Here is a 17,717-nt window from a genome sequence, read left to right as displayed (position 1 = left end):
ATGTTCGTAGAGATCACCAGGAGTGGGCAAACCAGTGAGCTCAATGATGTCAAAGGATTTGGCTTCGTGATGAACATTTCCTGTCATCCACTCCAGGACCCAAGTCTTCGGATCTCTGTTGTACCCACGGATGTGAAGTGTGGCATAAAATTGGAGCAGCAACTCTTCATTCCAATGCTCTTGGTCGGTGACGAACGACAGCAATCCAACCTCTTTGAAGCAATCCAGAGCTTCTTCCAAACAGGGCAGACCAGCTATTGCTTCAATGTCAAGACGCTTATGTGGAAAGATGCAACCTTGATTGTATAGAATGCAGGAGTAATAGCTTCGCTGTGGATAGCTCCAGAACCGATCAGATGATATCCTTTCCCTTGAGTAGGGGTTCCTGGAGCTATTGAAGAAGGTGTTGTCTGCTTTGAAGCCATTTACATTGAAGGATCCAGGTGCTGATGCAGGACCTGGAAACCTGTGCAATCTGGGAATTGGCTTCTGGACCTGAGGCCTGTGCTCAACATGATAGTCGAACTAAGGACCAGCAGCAGGCGCTGGAACAGAGGCAGTGGGATCAGTGGCTTCGCTGACTTCTGGTGCTTGAGTTGGTGAAGGCTCCACATTAGCTTCAGCCATGACAGCGTCATTGGCTTCATTGGTGTTAGTGGTGGCAGCCTGGAGATTCTCAACCTCCACTTGACGAGCTGGAGGGTCGGTCACAGTCATGTTCTCCTCGAGAACAGCTTCTTGGTGAGACGGGGGTGTAGCAGCGCTTGGTGTTTCTTCTACATCGGCTGATGCAACCGGAATGTGTTCAGCAGCTTTAGCTTCAGACTCAGAGACTGGAGGCATTGGTCCTTTGCGAAGCCTGCGTAATGCTGGCGACGCCTGTGGAGTTGGAGTTGGCTGGGCCTCAAAGTCTTCTTCCTCTTGTGCTTGTGGGCGATCAGCCCATGATGCATCCTGAGCAATTGGCGTCAGAGGACGACCAATGCTGATGAGTTCGCTGTGCGTTAGCACAGGCGATGATACCTGTTGGTGCTCGAGCTGAGGAAGAACTGCATCATCTTCAACATGGTCATGATGACCAATGTCTTCAGCAGCGATGGGATCAGCTGCTGGAATGTCTTCAGCTTCATGAGCCCCTGTGAAAGCAGGCTCATGGACGGTCAGTTGGCGCTCTTGAGGTTCAGCGTCAGGGTGAACCATGGAGATGGGTTCAACAATCAAGGGCTCTGTGGGAGCAGACCGTTCCTTCTTGGTCTTTCTCTTCTTCTTGGAGGGGGCAGTAGCAGAGGCTTCAGGATGTTTCCTCTTCCTTGCTTCAGCCTCAGCAGTCCTCGTCTTCTTCAGTTCTGAAGCAGTAGACCTGGCTTTTGGCTTCGAGCCAGTCATGCTAGTTGGGAAGACAATGGGAGCTGCTTCCTGCCTTGGTGCGTCGGGTTCAGCCATAGCGGGCTTCTTCTTCTTCTTTGCAGCCATCCTGGGGTCGATGCCAGGATGCCCAAGGGCCTTGCGCTTCTCAGCCTCATTGTAGGCTTGCACACACTTGTCAGCCAGGACCTTCATGCGCTCACGAGAACCTTGAGCTTCTGCACGTTTCTTGAGAAAGGCTTCTTTGAGCTCATGCAGCATAATCTTGAAGTTCTTCACCTCTTGCACGCTGAGCTTTGCCATATGCTTCTTGAACTGAGCTTTCTCAACTTCAATCTTCTGCTTCAGTTCAACTATGCACTGGGCGATAGCTAGCTCTGAAGCAATGGTGCCATGGAAGGCGACACTGAGGCCAATGGGTAGTTGCAGATCTTCGAAGCTGATCTTGGGCGTGTCAAACCATTCATCAATGAAGTTGTGGATGATTGCCACGTCAAAGAGAGGCAGATTATTGAAGATTTCTGCTTCTTCTTTGCTCTTGATCAGTTGCTCAAGAGCGTCATCTGCAAGATCTTCATCACTTGACAGATCAATGGCATCATTACGCAGAACAGCAGCAGCTGTCAGTTTTTGGACGGTGTGTGGCAGAGGCATCTTGACCTTCTGGGGCTTGGAGATGCGTGACAAATCTTTAGACTGCACACTGTCTTCAGGAGGTGCAGTTGCCAGTGGCTTCGCCCATGAGATTTTTGGAGCAGAGGCAGGCTTTGAAGCTTTAGGCTGCTTCTTTGGCTTTGGCACTGCAGGCGCTTCATCTGATTCAGCATCATCTGCAGGCTCATTCACGGCTGTCCCTTGAACCAAGATATGGGTGATGAGACCTTCAAGGTTGTAGAAAGGACCGACGACATTGGGTTCTGCATCTCGTGTGCCATCAGCCCTTGGAGCAGAAGGACCAGGGTTGAAGTCTAGTCCCAATGACTTCTTGTTCTGCTTTGCTGAGTTCTGGGCAAACTGGAAGTTGTGCTTGAACATAATGTCGTCACGACACCATAGTAGTGACGATGAGTGTGCATCTGCAGGCTGTGGCCCACGGACCATGCAGGGATAGAAGCCTTATTCAACGGCTTCATCTCTGGTCCTTGGTTGAAGATTTTTGTAGAGGATGTCTCCCCATGGTCGCTTGATGGCATTCTTTTCAGCATATTCCTTTGTCACAAATCTGTACTTGAACCACTGTTCTGCCCAATAGCGTCGAATCCATTGGATTCGAGTCTTGCGCTGATTGTAATCCTCTTCAGGATCTGTCTTGTACAGTTCTAAGAGGTCATCCGGCAGATCTCTTGATGTTTCTCCACGACGCTTTCTGCCACCCTTCCTTGCTGATTTCTCTGAAGCCATGAACTTTAAACTGAAAGGCTTTAATACATTCAAAGGCTTCAAAGGCTTTCGCTTGCTGGACAGACAGGAACTGGCTTCGGGAGAATTTATGTGATACTGTAAGAATTCTGCAAATGAATGCAGACTATGAGAACCAAGGGATTCTCCCACGGACATGTACCTGTGACAGCATTAAGGTGCGAGGGAAGGGGAAGAGGTCATATGCATTCTCAGAAGATTTTGAAGATAAATCAGTTTAGAAGACATTGACCTCATCGTGCGAAGACATTCACTCATAGATAAGGAGTTGGTTCCAGATTTGTACGAATCCACGGATCAGTACAAGTGAGGAATCTAACTACTTTGTGAAGCATAAGTGAATATACTAGGCATGTTATGAGATGCAGTATGAAATAGATCCAACTTGTGTGAATAGAAACTGCTTGTGGTAGAAAGTGATAGAGCTAAAGGATCAACAGGGCCGTAAAAAGGAAGTTTTATTTACCACACGAAGAACTGCTAGACGGAGTGAAAAGGAGGCCGAGCAGTTCGATCTTCCGTGCCCTAACTTGGCGACGGAGGACACCTACGACGACGGCGGAGAGGACGATGTCCGCGGTCGGTGTGAAGACCGTGTCGGAGAGGTTGCGGCAGCGAAGCGCTTCGTCGCCGGCGTCATTGGGGGCTAGCAGTGGTGCTAGGGTTCGTGCGAGAGTGGAAGAAGAGATAATGACTATGGTGAGGCGTGTATTTATAGGTACAGGGGCGGCACTGCGTTATTACACAGGTGCCCCTGGCGATTCACATCTAAGGGACACGTGGCCATCATGCAGCATATCGGGGGTTGTTCCACGTCCCACGCACGCCTGGATTGTCAGGTGGTCGTTCCCGCTTCTCCGGGTTTCAGGTGAAGGAATGAGCATTGAAAACAGACTTAATGTATGTCTCTGTATCTTCTGCTGACAAGGACGCAGAGAAGACATTCAACAGTTTCAATAGAATGCATATGATTTGGAGAGATAGAGTTTGAGATAGAAAGCATAGAGAGGTTAGGGTTCGATCACATTCACTTAGTTCAAAAGATTCAACAAGAAGACATAGCTATAAGTGAATGTTGTAGAGGACAGAACACTAGTATATATATATAATCAACAAAGTGAAGATAATCATGAAGACATGTTGAGATTGAAGCCAAACCAAATGTGAAGACATAGCAAATGTAACGCCATGAGTGAAACTCTTCAAACAGAACATTTGGTGGTGGCGTTACCCACCATATAGGAAGTATTAGACCCAGACACGGCGCACAATTATCGTGGCGCTCCGAAGTCAAATTCCACATTAATGTATTCACACTTAGAATGTATGTCTTCATTTATGGAAGATATACTTTACTTCGTGTGTTGCACATCTAAGTCATCAATATGCATAAGTGTTAGGATGTGTGCCTGATCACAGGACATTTGAGGATTCCAAGATATTTAGCTCACCCCGTGACTTGCAAAATCTCTTCTCATCCAAGGGCTTGGTGAAGATATCTTCCAATTGCTCTTCAGTGTTGACGTGTATGATATCAATATCTTCCTTCACAACATGATCTCTAAGAAAGTGATGACGAATTTCAATGTGCTTTGTCTTCGAGTGCTGAACTGGGTTGTTGGCAATCTTGATGGCGCTTTCGTTGTCGCAGTAGAGTGGCACTTGCTTCAGATGAATGCCATAGTCCTTGAGTGTTTGCTTCATCCACAGAAGCTGAGCGCAGCAAGATCCAGCAGCAATGTATTCAGATTCAGCAGTGGAGAGAGATACACAGTTCTGCTTCTTTGAAGACCAACATACAAGTGATCGTCCCACAAAATGACATGTGCCTGATGTAGACTTGCGATCCACCTTGTCACCAGCATAATCAGCATCTGAGAATCCAACTAGATCAAACTCTAAGCCCTTTGGATACCATAATCCTAGAGTTGGGGTGTGAGCCAAATATCGAAGAATTCGCTTCACAGCTAAGTGATGCGACTCCTTTGGTGCCGCTTGAAATCGAGCACACATGCAAACACTAAGCATAATATCTGGCCTAGATGCACATAGATAAAGCAAAGAACCAATCATGGAGCGGTATACCTTTTGATCGAACTCTTTACCATTGTCGTCAGGACCCAGATGATGCTTGGCTGGCATTGGCATCGTGAAGCCTTTGCAGTCTTGCATACCGAACTTCTTCAGGCAGTCTTTGAGATACTTCTCTTTAGATATGAAGATGCCGTTGCGTTGCTGTCGTATTTGAAGATCGAGGAAGAACTTCAGCTCTCCCATCATGGACATCTGATATTGCTTTTGCATCATATATCCAAACTCTTCACTGTACTTCTGATTGGTGCAGCCGAAGATAATGTCATCCACATATATTTTGCACACAAACAGTTCACCATCATATGTCTTCGTGAAGAGAGTGGGGTCGAGGGAATCAGGTATGAAGCCTTTGCTCTTCAGGAAGTATTTGAGTGTGTCATACCAGGCCCGAGGGGCTTGTTTGAGGCCATACAGTGCCTTGTTGAGCTTGTATACCATGTCAGGATGTTTTGGATGTTCAAAGCCAAGCGGTTGTGCAACATACACTTCTTCTTCAATCTTGCCATTGAGAAAAGCACTCTTCACATCCATTTGATATAGAAGTATGTTATGATGATTTGCATAGGCCAGCAGTATGCGTATGGCTTCGAGTCTAGGCACAGGAGAAAATGTTTCATCGAAGTCAATGCCTTCCACTTGAGTATATCCTTGAGCAACGAGACATGCTTTGTTTCTGACAACTTGACCATGCTCATCTTGCTTGTTGCGGTATATCCATTTGGTGCCTATTATGTTGTGCTTCCGAGGATCAGGACGCTTAACCAGTTCCCATACATTATTCAGCTCAAACTGTTGAAGCTCTTCTTGCATAGCTTGAATCCATTCAGGTTCCATGCAGGCTTCTTCAACTTTCTTGGGTTCTGTTATTGAGACGAATGCGAAGTGCCCACAGAAATTTGCTAGCTGAGTTGCCCTTGAACGAGTGAGCGGACCGGGTGCATTGATGCTACCAATTATTCTCTCAATCTGCACTTCATAGGCAACACGAGGATGTACAGGGCGAAGATTTTGCTCTTGCTGATCATTGTCGTTGTTAGAGGGAATGTCTTCAGGCTGAGCATTGTCTTCAGGTTGATCAGGTGCAGAGATGATAAGTTCTTCTTCAGGTTGAGCTTCAGAAGGTATGATTTCTCTAGTTCCCATTAGCTTGATTGATTCACTGGATGGAACTTCATCTAGCACATTTGGCAGGTGCTCTCTTTGTGAACTGTTAGTCTCATCGAACCGCACATCCACTGTTTCAACCACTTTATAATGAAAGAGATTGAAGACTCTGTAGGAGTGCGAATCCTTTCCATATCCAAGCATAAAACCCTCATGTGCTTTTGGTGCAAATTTTGAAGTGTGATGTGGATCCTTGATCCAGCACCTGGCGCCAAATACTCTGAAGTAACTGACATTTGGCTTCTTGCAAGTAAGGAGCTCATAAGATGTCTTGTTCAGAATCTTGTGAAGATAAACATGATTGATTGTATGGCATGCAGTATCAATGGCTTCAGGCCAGAATTTTCTTGGAGTCTTGTATTCATGAAGCATCGTTCGGGCCATCTCAATGAGTGTTCTATTCTTGCGTTCGACGACGCCATTCTGCTGTGGCGTGTACGGAGCTGAGAATTCATGTGTGATGCACAAAGTATCAAGATATGTATCAAGGCCAATGTTATTGAATTTAGTGCCATTGTCACTTCTGATGTGCTTTATCTTGGCGCCATAGTTGTTCATTGCTCGATTGGTGAAGCGTCTGAAGACATCCTGCACTTCAATCTTGTAGAGGATTATGTGCACCCAAGTATATCTAGAATAATCATCAACAATGACAAAGCCATAGAGACAAGCAGTAGTAGTAAGAGTTGAGTAATGAGTGGGACCGAAAAGATCCATGTGGAGTAGTTCGAAGGGTCGAGTAGTACTCATGATTGTCTTCGAGGGATGTTTGGCCCTCGTCATCTTTCCTGCTTCACAGGCACCGCATAAGTGATATTTCTTGAACTTGACGCCCTCGATGGCTATGACATGCTTCTTCTTTGCAAGGGTGTGGAGGTTCCTCATGCCAGCATGCCCTAGCCTCCGATGCCAGAGCCAGCATTCTGAAGCTTTTGCTAGAAGACATACGACAAGCTGTGGTCCTGCTGAGAAATCTACCACGTACAAATCATCTTTCCGATACCCTTCAAACACTAGAGACTTGTCAGATTCCATTAGAACAAGGCAATGATATTTTCCAAATATTACGATCATGTTCAAATCGCAAAGCATTGAGACAGACATTAAGTTGAAGCCAAGGGATTCAACAAGCATGACTTTATCCATGTGTTGATCCTTTGAGATTGCAACTCTACCTAGACCCAATACCTTACTTTTACCAGTGTCAGCAAATGTGATGTGACTCTTGTCGGATGGACGTAAGGTTGAGTCCATAAGAAGGCTTCTTTTGCCAGTCATGTGATTGGTACACCCACTATCAATAATCCATTCTGAAGACGCTGGTGTCGTACCCTACAGTGCAGTTAGGGGGATAGGCTTCACGAAGAGAGTTGTGAAGCAAAAACATTTGACAAACCAGTGGATTATTAAAGCTTAGATCGAGATTAGGACTGATAGGGCAGGTAGCAAGCGACTCAGGAACAAAGTACATAATAAGACCATTTGGGCATTTGATCTTGTGCCCTACAAGCTGTTTAAGGTCCCCAGCAATAGCGTCAGGCGATTTTGGTTTTCTGCTGGAGACCTTTCCCTGCAAAAGAGAGTTAAGCCTTCTTAGCCACCCACATCTTTAGGGGTGGCTTCGAAGCAATGAGTCTAAGTGCAGCATCTGAGAATTTTGGCTTTGAAGCCCTAGCAAAAAGTCTTGCAGGTGGACAATAGTACTCATAAGAATAAGCAGAATAGTTCTTGGTCTTATGAACATGGCGGTTCGATGAACCGCGCTCATATTCATAGGCCTGAGTATGGTTTCCCTGCAAAACATTTGCATTAGTGCGACTCAGGTGAGTCCTCTGTCTGTATGAAGCCTTTGGACCGTACGAAGCCTGTGGTCTGGGGTTTGTCTTCTTCACCTGTGGTGTCATGATGACATTCACAGGAAGATTTTCCAAACACTTTTTCGGCACCCAGATCTTCTTCATAGGCGGCCCATTCCTGCAGTTAGTGCCAATATACCTGGCAAACACTTCACCATTCTTATTCTTAAACAGTTTATAGTTTGCATCAAAGGATTCATCAATGACAATGGGGTTATCACAAGTGAAGCCAGATAGATTGGCTGGATCTGCTGAAGGTTCCTTTGCAGCAACCCATGTGGTTTTGGGGTACTACTCAGGTTTCCAGTAAGAGCCATCAGCATTCATTTTCCTTACGAACCCAACACCCTCTTTCCTCGGGTTTCGGTTCAGAATCTGCCTTTTGAGGACATCACATAGTGTCTGATGCCCTTTAAGACTTTTGTACATCCCTGTTTCAAGAAATGTCTTCAACCTAGCATTTTCATCAGTAATAGCAGTGGTATCCTCAGCAGAGGGGCTAGTTCCCACATCAATAGTTGAAGATATTGCAACAGTAGCGGCAGTAGAACATTCAGCAACAGAAGTAGCATTGTCACACTCAATGCATTTAAGACATGGTGGTTCAAATCCTTCCTGAGCGGAACTGATCTGTTCAGCGCGAAGTGACTCGTTTTCCTTTTGAAGATCTTCATGAGCCGCTCTCAATATCTCAAGATCTTGCTTCCTTTGAAGATAATCATAGGAAAGGTTTTCATGAGTTGTTGAGAGCGTTTCATGATGACTTTCAAGTTCCTCATACTTAATGTGAAGATTGTTTATGTCTTCAATTAAGGACTCAGATCGAGTCATTTCAGCACCTAACAGATCATCGCTTTTGTCTAACAGTTTTTGAATATGTTCCATAGCTTTCTGTTGTTCAGTTGCAATTTTAGCAAGTGTTTTGTAGCTGGTTCTTGAACCACAATCAGAGTCATCTTCACTAGATGTTTGATAGTGAGTAGTGCGTGTGTTTACCTTGGCACCGCATGCCATGAAGCAGTAGGTAGGAGCGGAGTAGTTCTTGTCATTTGCATTGGTGTCGGTGATGAAGTCATTGTCTTCAGTGTTGAAGATGGACTTGGCAACGTATACTGTAGCCAGACTTGCAACGCCAGAATCGGACTCCTCCTCAGACCCCACCTCCGCCTCCTCAGAAGCGGACTCCTCCTCTGAATCCATTTCCTTGCCAACAAACGCACGTGCCTTGCCAGATGAGCTCTTCTTGTGTGATGAAGACTTTGAGGAAGACTTGGAAGAAGACTTTGAGTATTTCTTCTTCTTCTTCTTGTCGTCAGAGTCATATTCCTTGCTCTTCTTCTTCTTTTTGTTCTCATTGTCCCATTGCGGACACTCAGAGATGAAGTGGCCAGTTTTCTTGCGCTTGTGGCATGTTTTCTTCTTGTAGTCATGAGCAGAAGCTTCAGGGTCATCAAAACTGCTGTCAGATTCTTCTTCAGATGAGGAGACAACTTTTGCCTTGAAGGCACGAGTTTGCCCATAGTTTGGACTGTAGATATCTCTTTTCTCAGAAAGCTGAAACTCATGTGTGTTGAGCCTCTCAAGTATGTCAGACGGATGGACTGTCTTGAAATCAGGACGTTCTTGAATCATCAGGGCTAGGGTGTCAAACGAGCTGTCAAGTGATCTCAGTAGTGTCTTGACGACTTCATGCTTGGTGATCTCAGTAGCGCCGAGGGCTTGAAGCTCATTTGTGATGTCAGTGAGTCGATCAAACGTGAGCTGGACATTCTCATTGTCATTTCGCTTGAAGCGGTTGAAGAGGTTGCGAAGGACACTGCTTCTCTGATCTCTCTGGGTTGAGACGCCTTCGTTGACCTTGGAGAGCCAGTCCCAGACTAGCTTAGATGTTTCCAAAGAACTCACACGGCCATACTGTCCTTTGGTCAGATGACCACAGATAATATTCTTGGCAGTAGAGTCCAGTTGAACGAACTTCTTGACATCAGCAGCAGTGACACCTTCTCCAGCCTTGGGAACGCCATTCTTGACGACATACCATAGGTCGACGTCAATGGCTTCAAGATGCATGCGCATCTTATTCTTCTAGTAGGGATATTCAGTTCCATCGAAGACGGGGCACGCAACGGAGACTTTGATTATCCCTGCAGTCGACATAGCTAAAACTCCAGGTGGTTAAACTGAATCACACAGAACAAGGGAGTACCTTGCTCTAATACCAATTGAAAGTGCGTTATATCGACTAGAGGGGGGTGAATAGGCGATTTTTATGAAAGTTTTCAAAACGTGGAAGTTTCGAAGACAAACGATAGAAATAAACTTATTACCATTCCGCGGAAGGTAGACTACACTAGGTAAACCATAGTCAAGTTTTCAATGAAGTGAAAGCACAATGACTAATAGCAGCTAGGTAGTAAGGATCGGGTAGGAAGATATTATGAAGCCAAACAGAAAATGTAGTTACTCAGTGAAGATATAAGATAGTGCAATCATACAATGACTTCACAAGGACCAACAGTAAGTAAAGGGAAGGGAAGGATGAAACCAGTGACTCATTGAAGACAATGATTTGTTGGACCAGTTCCAGTTGCTGTGACAATTGTACGTCTGGTTAGGGCAGCTAGGTATTTAAACCTGAGGACACACAGTCCCAAACACCCAGTCCTGAACACGCAGCTCAGGACAGCCAGTCCTAACCGTATTCCCCTTGAGCTAAGGTCACATAGACCTCGCCCAATCACTCTGGTAAGTCTTCAAGGTAGACTCCTAAACCTTCACAGACTTTGTTCACCGGCGATCCACAATGTCTCTTGGATGCTCGGAACGCGACGCCTAACCGGCTGGAGGATTCACAGTCCTCAAGTGTAATAAGTCTTCAGATCACACAGACAAGAAGACTTAAGTGATGCCTAACACTCTTAGGCTCTGGGTGGTTAGGGCTTTATCCTCGCAAGGAATTCTCTCTCAAAGGCTTCGAGGTGGGTTGCTCTCAAACGACAAAAGCCGTATACTAACTCTGAGCAGCCAACCGTTTATGGTTGTAAGGGGTGGGCTATTTATAGCCACTAGGCAACCTGACCTGATTTTTCCAAAATGACCCTGGGTCACTAAGGAACTGACACGTGTTCAACGGTCAGATTTCAAACTCACACAGCAACTTTACTTGGGCTACAAGCAAAGCTGACTTGTCCAACTCTGGACAAGATTTGCTCTCATAGTCTTCTCTCGAAGACATAGGTTTTGGTTAAGCATCACTTCAGTCATTCTGACTGGTTCTCTTGGACCCCACTTAACAGTACGGTGGTTCCTATGACTCAACAGAGAAGAAAAAGAACTACGAAAGATCTAAGTCTTCGAGCTCCATAGGCTTCATGCGATGTCTTCTCTTGTCATAGTCTTCAATGAGAATATCTTCATAAACCACCTTTGACATCAATGTCTTCATACATTTTTAGGGTAATCTCTGGTAGGAAAACCGAATCAGTGAGGGACTTCTACTTGTGTTATCCTGCAATTCTCACAAACACATTAGTTCCTCAACTAAGTTTGTCGTCAATACTCCAAAACCAACTAGGGGTGGCACTAGATGCACTTACAAGTACAAGCCCAGACTATAGTACAACTATGATGAAAGACGTTACATCTCATCGAAGGCATTCCAAGCTCCTATACAATATTTGTCTAGACCTCCGGGATTGATTACACACAAAGTCATATTCCACAAGTCACGCAGGACAGTGGAGATACAACTATTACAATACTAGTGATACTACTACTAACTCACACAGCTCCGTAGTAGTCCTCATAGAAGTCACCTCCATAGCCTAGAAGTTCAACATGAACATCCGGAAACAGACGGTCCTAAGGAGCTTGTGGACCAAAGGGGCTAGGATGAGGTCTTGGACCAAAAAACGGTGGCCTGCGGGGACCACGTGGTGGGGTGATGCCTCCCACATCACGCCAATCCACCATGTCTGGCAGAGCAGATCTCACAGGATACAGATCCCTTGTATCCATACATCCAGCTTGCACCGTAGGTGCAAACCGAGTCAATGTGGCCCAATGATCAGCACGGGTGTTGAAAAGCTCCAGCCTCAAGGCCCGATTCTCTCGGTCCTTATCCTCGAGCATCTCGGCAGTGGTACGAGTTAGTGAGTCCTCTTGAGTGGAGTCAGCATAGATAGCCTGAAGATACCCTTGCGCTCCCGGAAGTGAAGCTGGCATGTAACGGAAGTCGGTGTTCCGAAGTAGGCCAGTCCGGACTCGCATGATGGTCATCATGGAATGGGCAGCATCCTGCACAGCCATCTCAATAGTAACCCCGAGTCCATAGGAACAGTGGAGGGGCTCGGTAGATCCAGGATAAGAAGGAAATATCCTGACGGTGCAGAAATATTGGCTTTGATTAAAGTCTCGGAACTGCTCTTCGACAGTGTATTCGGGATACCAATGGTAACCCGTCTCGATCATTACCCGGACTAACATAGCAGTATGATCGGGCACATCGAGGCACCGGGTCAGGCGAACCACTTGGTTTTGAGCACGAGTGGCCATCTAAAAGCACAACCACAATGCAAAGACATTAGAATTTCTAGGGAAAATTGGACGGCATAACAGCTGTAAATGCTCAGGAAAATATTTGAGACATCCACAACAGTTTGCAATACCACTCAACAACATCATATCAAGGTTCTGATGCAACTGGCAACATACTAAAAGTAGTAGAAACTGTACTAAGGCTTGTTACAACAATCCTATAAGCTACTATGGATTAGTAACACGTGAAACTGATAGAAAGAGAGAGCCTAGTCCTTAACCCACGTTGAATAAGAATAGAATGACTCAGATCAGAGGGCATAAGGTAAAGGAGTAAAAGAGCCTTACATTCCCTCCCACAATCAATTCCCCTACATATAACTAAAGCATTTCTAGACTCGACATCGACCAGTTTGGCTCAATGAACCTACAGGCAGTCCGGCTCTGATGCCAACGCTGTCAGGAACCCGATTCCAAGTCACATCGATCTAGCCGGTAACACCTCATATCACATTGCGGCCTCACGCACGTATCCCCACGGGTGTCGCCTTACCATGACCTGGGACCGTTTGCGCCTTTTGGCTCATGTATATGATAGTGTCGCTAGCATCCATATGACAGAGAACCCGGGCCGACATGGCTAGTCGTTAACCCAAAGCGGCGGAGACCTATGGAGACAGGCATACATGAATCACATCGAGCATGTCGGTCATCAGCGAGTGAATCCGGGCTGTAGCACTGGGCTAACAGGACTCCGGGGAACCCGAGCTGTGGCAGGCTAGGCAGGACTTCGGAGGTCACCGTGTGACATTTCCCCGAAGGGACAGACATAGGAATGAAATGAAACACATGCCGGCCAGTCAACTGTCCTGAGCAGTAGTGCTAGGCTAGCAGGACTCCGGTGAACCGGGCTGTAGCGGACTACTATGGCTCGAGGAACACTAGACTACATTTCCCCATAAGAAAGGCTGCGAAGGATAAACAACTAGATTGTCGGATCCCACTCATACCAAGCATTTCAATCATACACACAATATGCCCGATATGAGTACATACAACATGGCATCACAACAAAACTCTACAACTCAAGTACTTTATTTAAAGGCTCCAGAGAGCCATACATAACAAGTTCATACAGGTAGGGGTCACATGACCCGACACTCAAGTCATACAAGCATACAAGCACAAGCGGAAGTAAATAGTCTGAGTATAGACACTAGAAAGCAAGAAGGATTCCGAAGCCTGTCTATCTACATAGGGCCCTCCATGGCCAGGATCACCACCTGGGTGGCAAGTCACTTGTCGACATCAAGGTCTACGTAGAACCCATCGGAGGGGGCGGTGTTGTCGTCTGAAAACAGTAATTAAGCAAACATGAGTACAAAGGTACTCAGCAAGTCTTACAACAGAACCTACTATACATGCTCATTCTCAAGAAGGTGGTGGGGTTATTGCAGCAAGCCATCTTTGACTCTTGGCTAGGCTATCCTACGGAACTCCACTAGTAAAATAGTTTTCGCACACAAGTCCACTACTCACCAACACAATACTCCACCGGGGATCCTCCCTCGTCATCCTACGAGAGGGCCATCCTCGGTACTCACACTTATCTTGAGTCTTTTAGTAGTAACCATTAACTTGTCTATGAACTGTATAGGAAACCAAGTAGTCCTTTACCGCGGATGCGGCTATTCGAATAGTTTTATACCCTGCAGGGGTGTACTTCTTCATACAGGCTTTCACCACTTACCGTCGTTTACACGACATGTACTCGGCAACCTTCAAGCGGGAGCCCAACAAGGGTGTCGGCCACGGCCTACCTAAACACTCAAGTCTCTAGTCTAGGTTCATCGCCTATCCAGGTTCCATCCGCAGGGAGTCCGGCCGAGGTTTCCACATACGGCCCCGAACAATGTGAACAGGGCCCCGAGACGCCAAACGGGCGCCCGGCATACCCGGCCACGGTGTATCTACCACAACATAGCCCACCCCTAGGGTCAGCGCTATGCACGGCCACCAACACATAACCTACAAACACCAGAAACTATTTGCAACTCCTGGACAGAGTACTAGGGTGATTAAGAAGCCGAGAGGGTCAATTAGGATCTGAATGCATGGTAGTAGCTGATTCTTAAAATCACACATACAGATCTCAGTTCTTAGGGACGGTCTCAATGAAACAACCCACCATGTACTCCTACATGGCCTCTCATCGATACCTTTACCAAGTCATGTTCAACACATCCCTCACACTACCGACATAATCCTTTCACTCTAGCCCATCACCCAGATGAACCAGACCTGACACAACTCTAGGCATAGCAGGTATAGCAAGGTAGGAATCACATACATGGCTCAATCAACTCCTACACATGCTAGTGGGTTTCATCTAGTTACTGTGGCAATGATAGGTCATGCAGAGGATAAGGGTTCAACTACCGTAGCACACAGCAGTTTGAATCACGTTGTCTTAATGCAGTAAACAAGAGCATAAGCGAGAACATGGGTTTGTATCAGAATGATCAATGGTTGCTTGCCTGATGTAGTGGTAGTAGGGTACTGCCCTTCAGACGGATACTCGGGGTTATCCTCGGAGGCAGAACCTACCACGAAAAGCACATCGAACATAATCAACACATGACAATATGCAACAATATGATGCATGCTATGACATGGCAGGATGAATGTGTCTTGGCCTAATGCAAGCTAAAACAGAAGGGGATGAACTCATTTGAATCAAAGATTCATATGTTAGCTCATTTAATATAGCCTTATTAGTGCATTACCTTATTCTGCTTAAACATCAAGGTTAACTTGTTTTGTCATGCATGAAACCTTTATAGATGGATAGATTGAATTTTTCTGGTCATTTTTCATATATAACTTGTTTGATTTGGAGCTATGGTTGATTTTCTATGATTTTTAGAAGTTTTGGTTATTTTCTGCAATTTGCTATATAAGAATAATTCCAGTAATTGAATTAATGCGTCAGCATGACATAGGTGTGACGTCAGCGGTCAACTGGGTCGGCCAGGTCAAACCTGACTGGTGGGCCCTGTCTGTCAGAGTCTCAGTTAATTTAACAGGATTAAGTTAACACTAACTACTGTCAGTGGGGCCTGGGCCCACATGTCAGTGACTTGACTAATTAAAATTAGTTAGAATTAATCCTAAACTAACTAACAGGCCGGCCCCACCTGTCATTGACTCAGGAGGGTCAACCTGGACCCACACGGGGTCAAACAGGGTCAACTCGCTGGCGTCTAGCCGCCAGCGAGGCCAGACGTGGCGGAGCAACGCGGGATTTGCACTCCGGCGACCAAAAGGGCGGCAGAGACTATCTATGTGATGCGGGGAGGAAGCCGCATCGAGTGGTGGCAGTGGGTGGAGCTGGGGTGGCCAGAAACGTCGCCGGCGACAAGTTTGGCGGCGGCCGGAGCTCGGGTGAGGATGAACTAGTCGCTAGGGGGCACGGGGAGGCATGTGGTTTGGTGCGTTGAGCTCCTGGAGGTGCGGTAGGACTAGTGGACAGGGTGGCATGGCCATTGGGTGGCCGGAGCCTCGTCGGCGACGAGCTCCATGGCGGTGCGTGCGGGTGAGCTACGTGCGGTCGCTATGGGGCTCGAGAGGGAGAACGGAGAGGGTGGAGAGGTGGCTGAGCTCACGAGGGTCTCGTCGAGGCAGTCGGCGAGGTCGGGGATGAGCTGATGCGGCGGGGACGGCGAAGGGGATCTCCGGTGGCCGGAGTTGAGGGCAAGCTCGGTGTAGCGTCTCCGGGGCGAGCGAGCGCTCGGGGCTCGACCCACTCAATGTAATCGACGACGGCGAAGCTCGGGGACATGATGGAGCAGCGTGAGGACAACAGAGGGCGCGGCTATGATGACGGTGCGGCGACAGGGGCGTCGGCCATGGTGGGGAACGGCGAAGGGAGAGAGACAGGGGGGAATGGTGTGTCCAGGGCTTCGGGGTGCGACGTGGAGGCGTCCAGGCGTCCAAGGCGCGGGCGGCAAGCAGGTGACGCCGTGGCGAGCTCGGGCACGCCGGCGTCACCACCCTGCCTGCCTGGCGGGGAAGAAGCAGCTGGCTGGCGCGGGCCAGCACAGTGCTGGGCCGCCAGGTGGGCCGGCTGGTGAGTTAGCTGGGCTGCGCCAGGTAAGTTTCTCTCTTTTTTTCTATTTTTCATATTTATTCTATTATTTCTGTAGCTTCAGGGCTTTATTAAAAATGCCAGGGCATTTCCATAAATCATAAAATTAATCATGGCTACTGCTTAGAATATATCCAACAGCAAACATTTTAGTTTATGATTATTTGAGTATTTAAAATATTTTATAGCATTTAAATGCCCAAATGCAAATACCATAAGGATTAATCCAATGACCTTAGATGTCCTAGAAAAATGTGCACCATTTTTGTCAAAGGTTTTAACCCAAAACAAAAAGGGTGGGCTTTTTAGAAGGGCATTTCAGGTTTATTGAAAAAGTTTTTAGTAAACCCTAGTTGTTCCAGGAGGGTGCTGGGGGTTCTGTCATCCCCATTTCAAATTTAAGGGAAATTTAAACATGATGCACACTCTAATGCTTGAGCTGGCTAGGGTGTGACATAGCAATCAAGTGGTGTGAGCTAGTAGTGCAAAGATGCAACATACTAGAGGGAATCATAGCAAGCATGTCATGGGGGCAAATAGTGTGCATGAATAATTCACATGACATAGCACAAGCATGAAAGGAGGATATGAGCAAAATAGCATCAATAGCATGATGTACATGATAAACATGGAAATAGCAACAAGGATCTCCACCAAGCATGCAAATACACATAGGAAGGGTCACAATTGCATGGCAAAGAAGAAAGCATAGCATGCAAAGTGAACACGGTAAAATGAGCATGAAGCGACAAGCGGTATATAGCCCATAGCCGTGTGAGTGCCAAGTGAGGGAGATGCGCGTAGTCAGTGCGCGAAAGGAATGGTGGTAAGGATAGTCCACGGGATCCCAAGTCATCTTTGCTCTCAAGAGCTCGTTTCGTCAACTCTTGGGATTGAGAGGTTGACGAGTATACGGGAGTACCTACACAAAACAAAGACAATGTGTGCGTGGTAGATGTACACATCATCCATCATGATGCGCACGTGTTTGTGTCAGTTAGCACAAAATATCCAATGCTCAAATAAATGAGATGCGTGATATATAAACATGTCATCCATCATGATAGGTTTGTTGTTATGTATAGCATAATGGAGACTCAACTTGTGTAATGCATCACAAGAAATATGTATAGCAT

The sequence above is a fragment of the Triticum dicoccoides genome, chromosome 2A (assembly GCF_002162155.2).
Source record: "Triticum dicoccoides isolate Atlit2015 ecotype Zavitan chromosome 2A, WEW_v2.0, whole genome shotgun sequence".
NCBI classification, from domain to species: Eukaryota; Viridiplantae; Streptophyta; class Magnoliopsida; order Poales; family Poaceae; genus Triticum; species Triticum dicoccoides.
Note: the sequence above shows the minus strand (reverse complement) of the source record.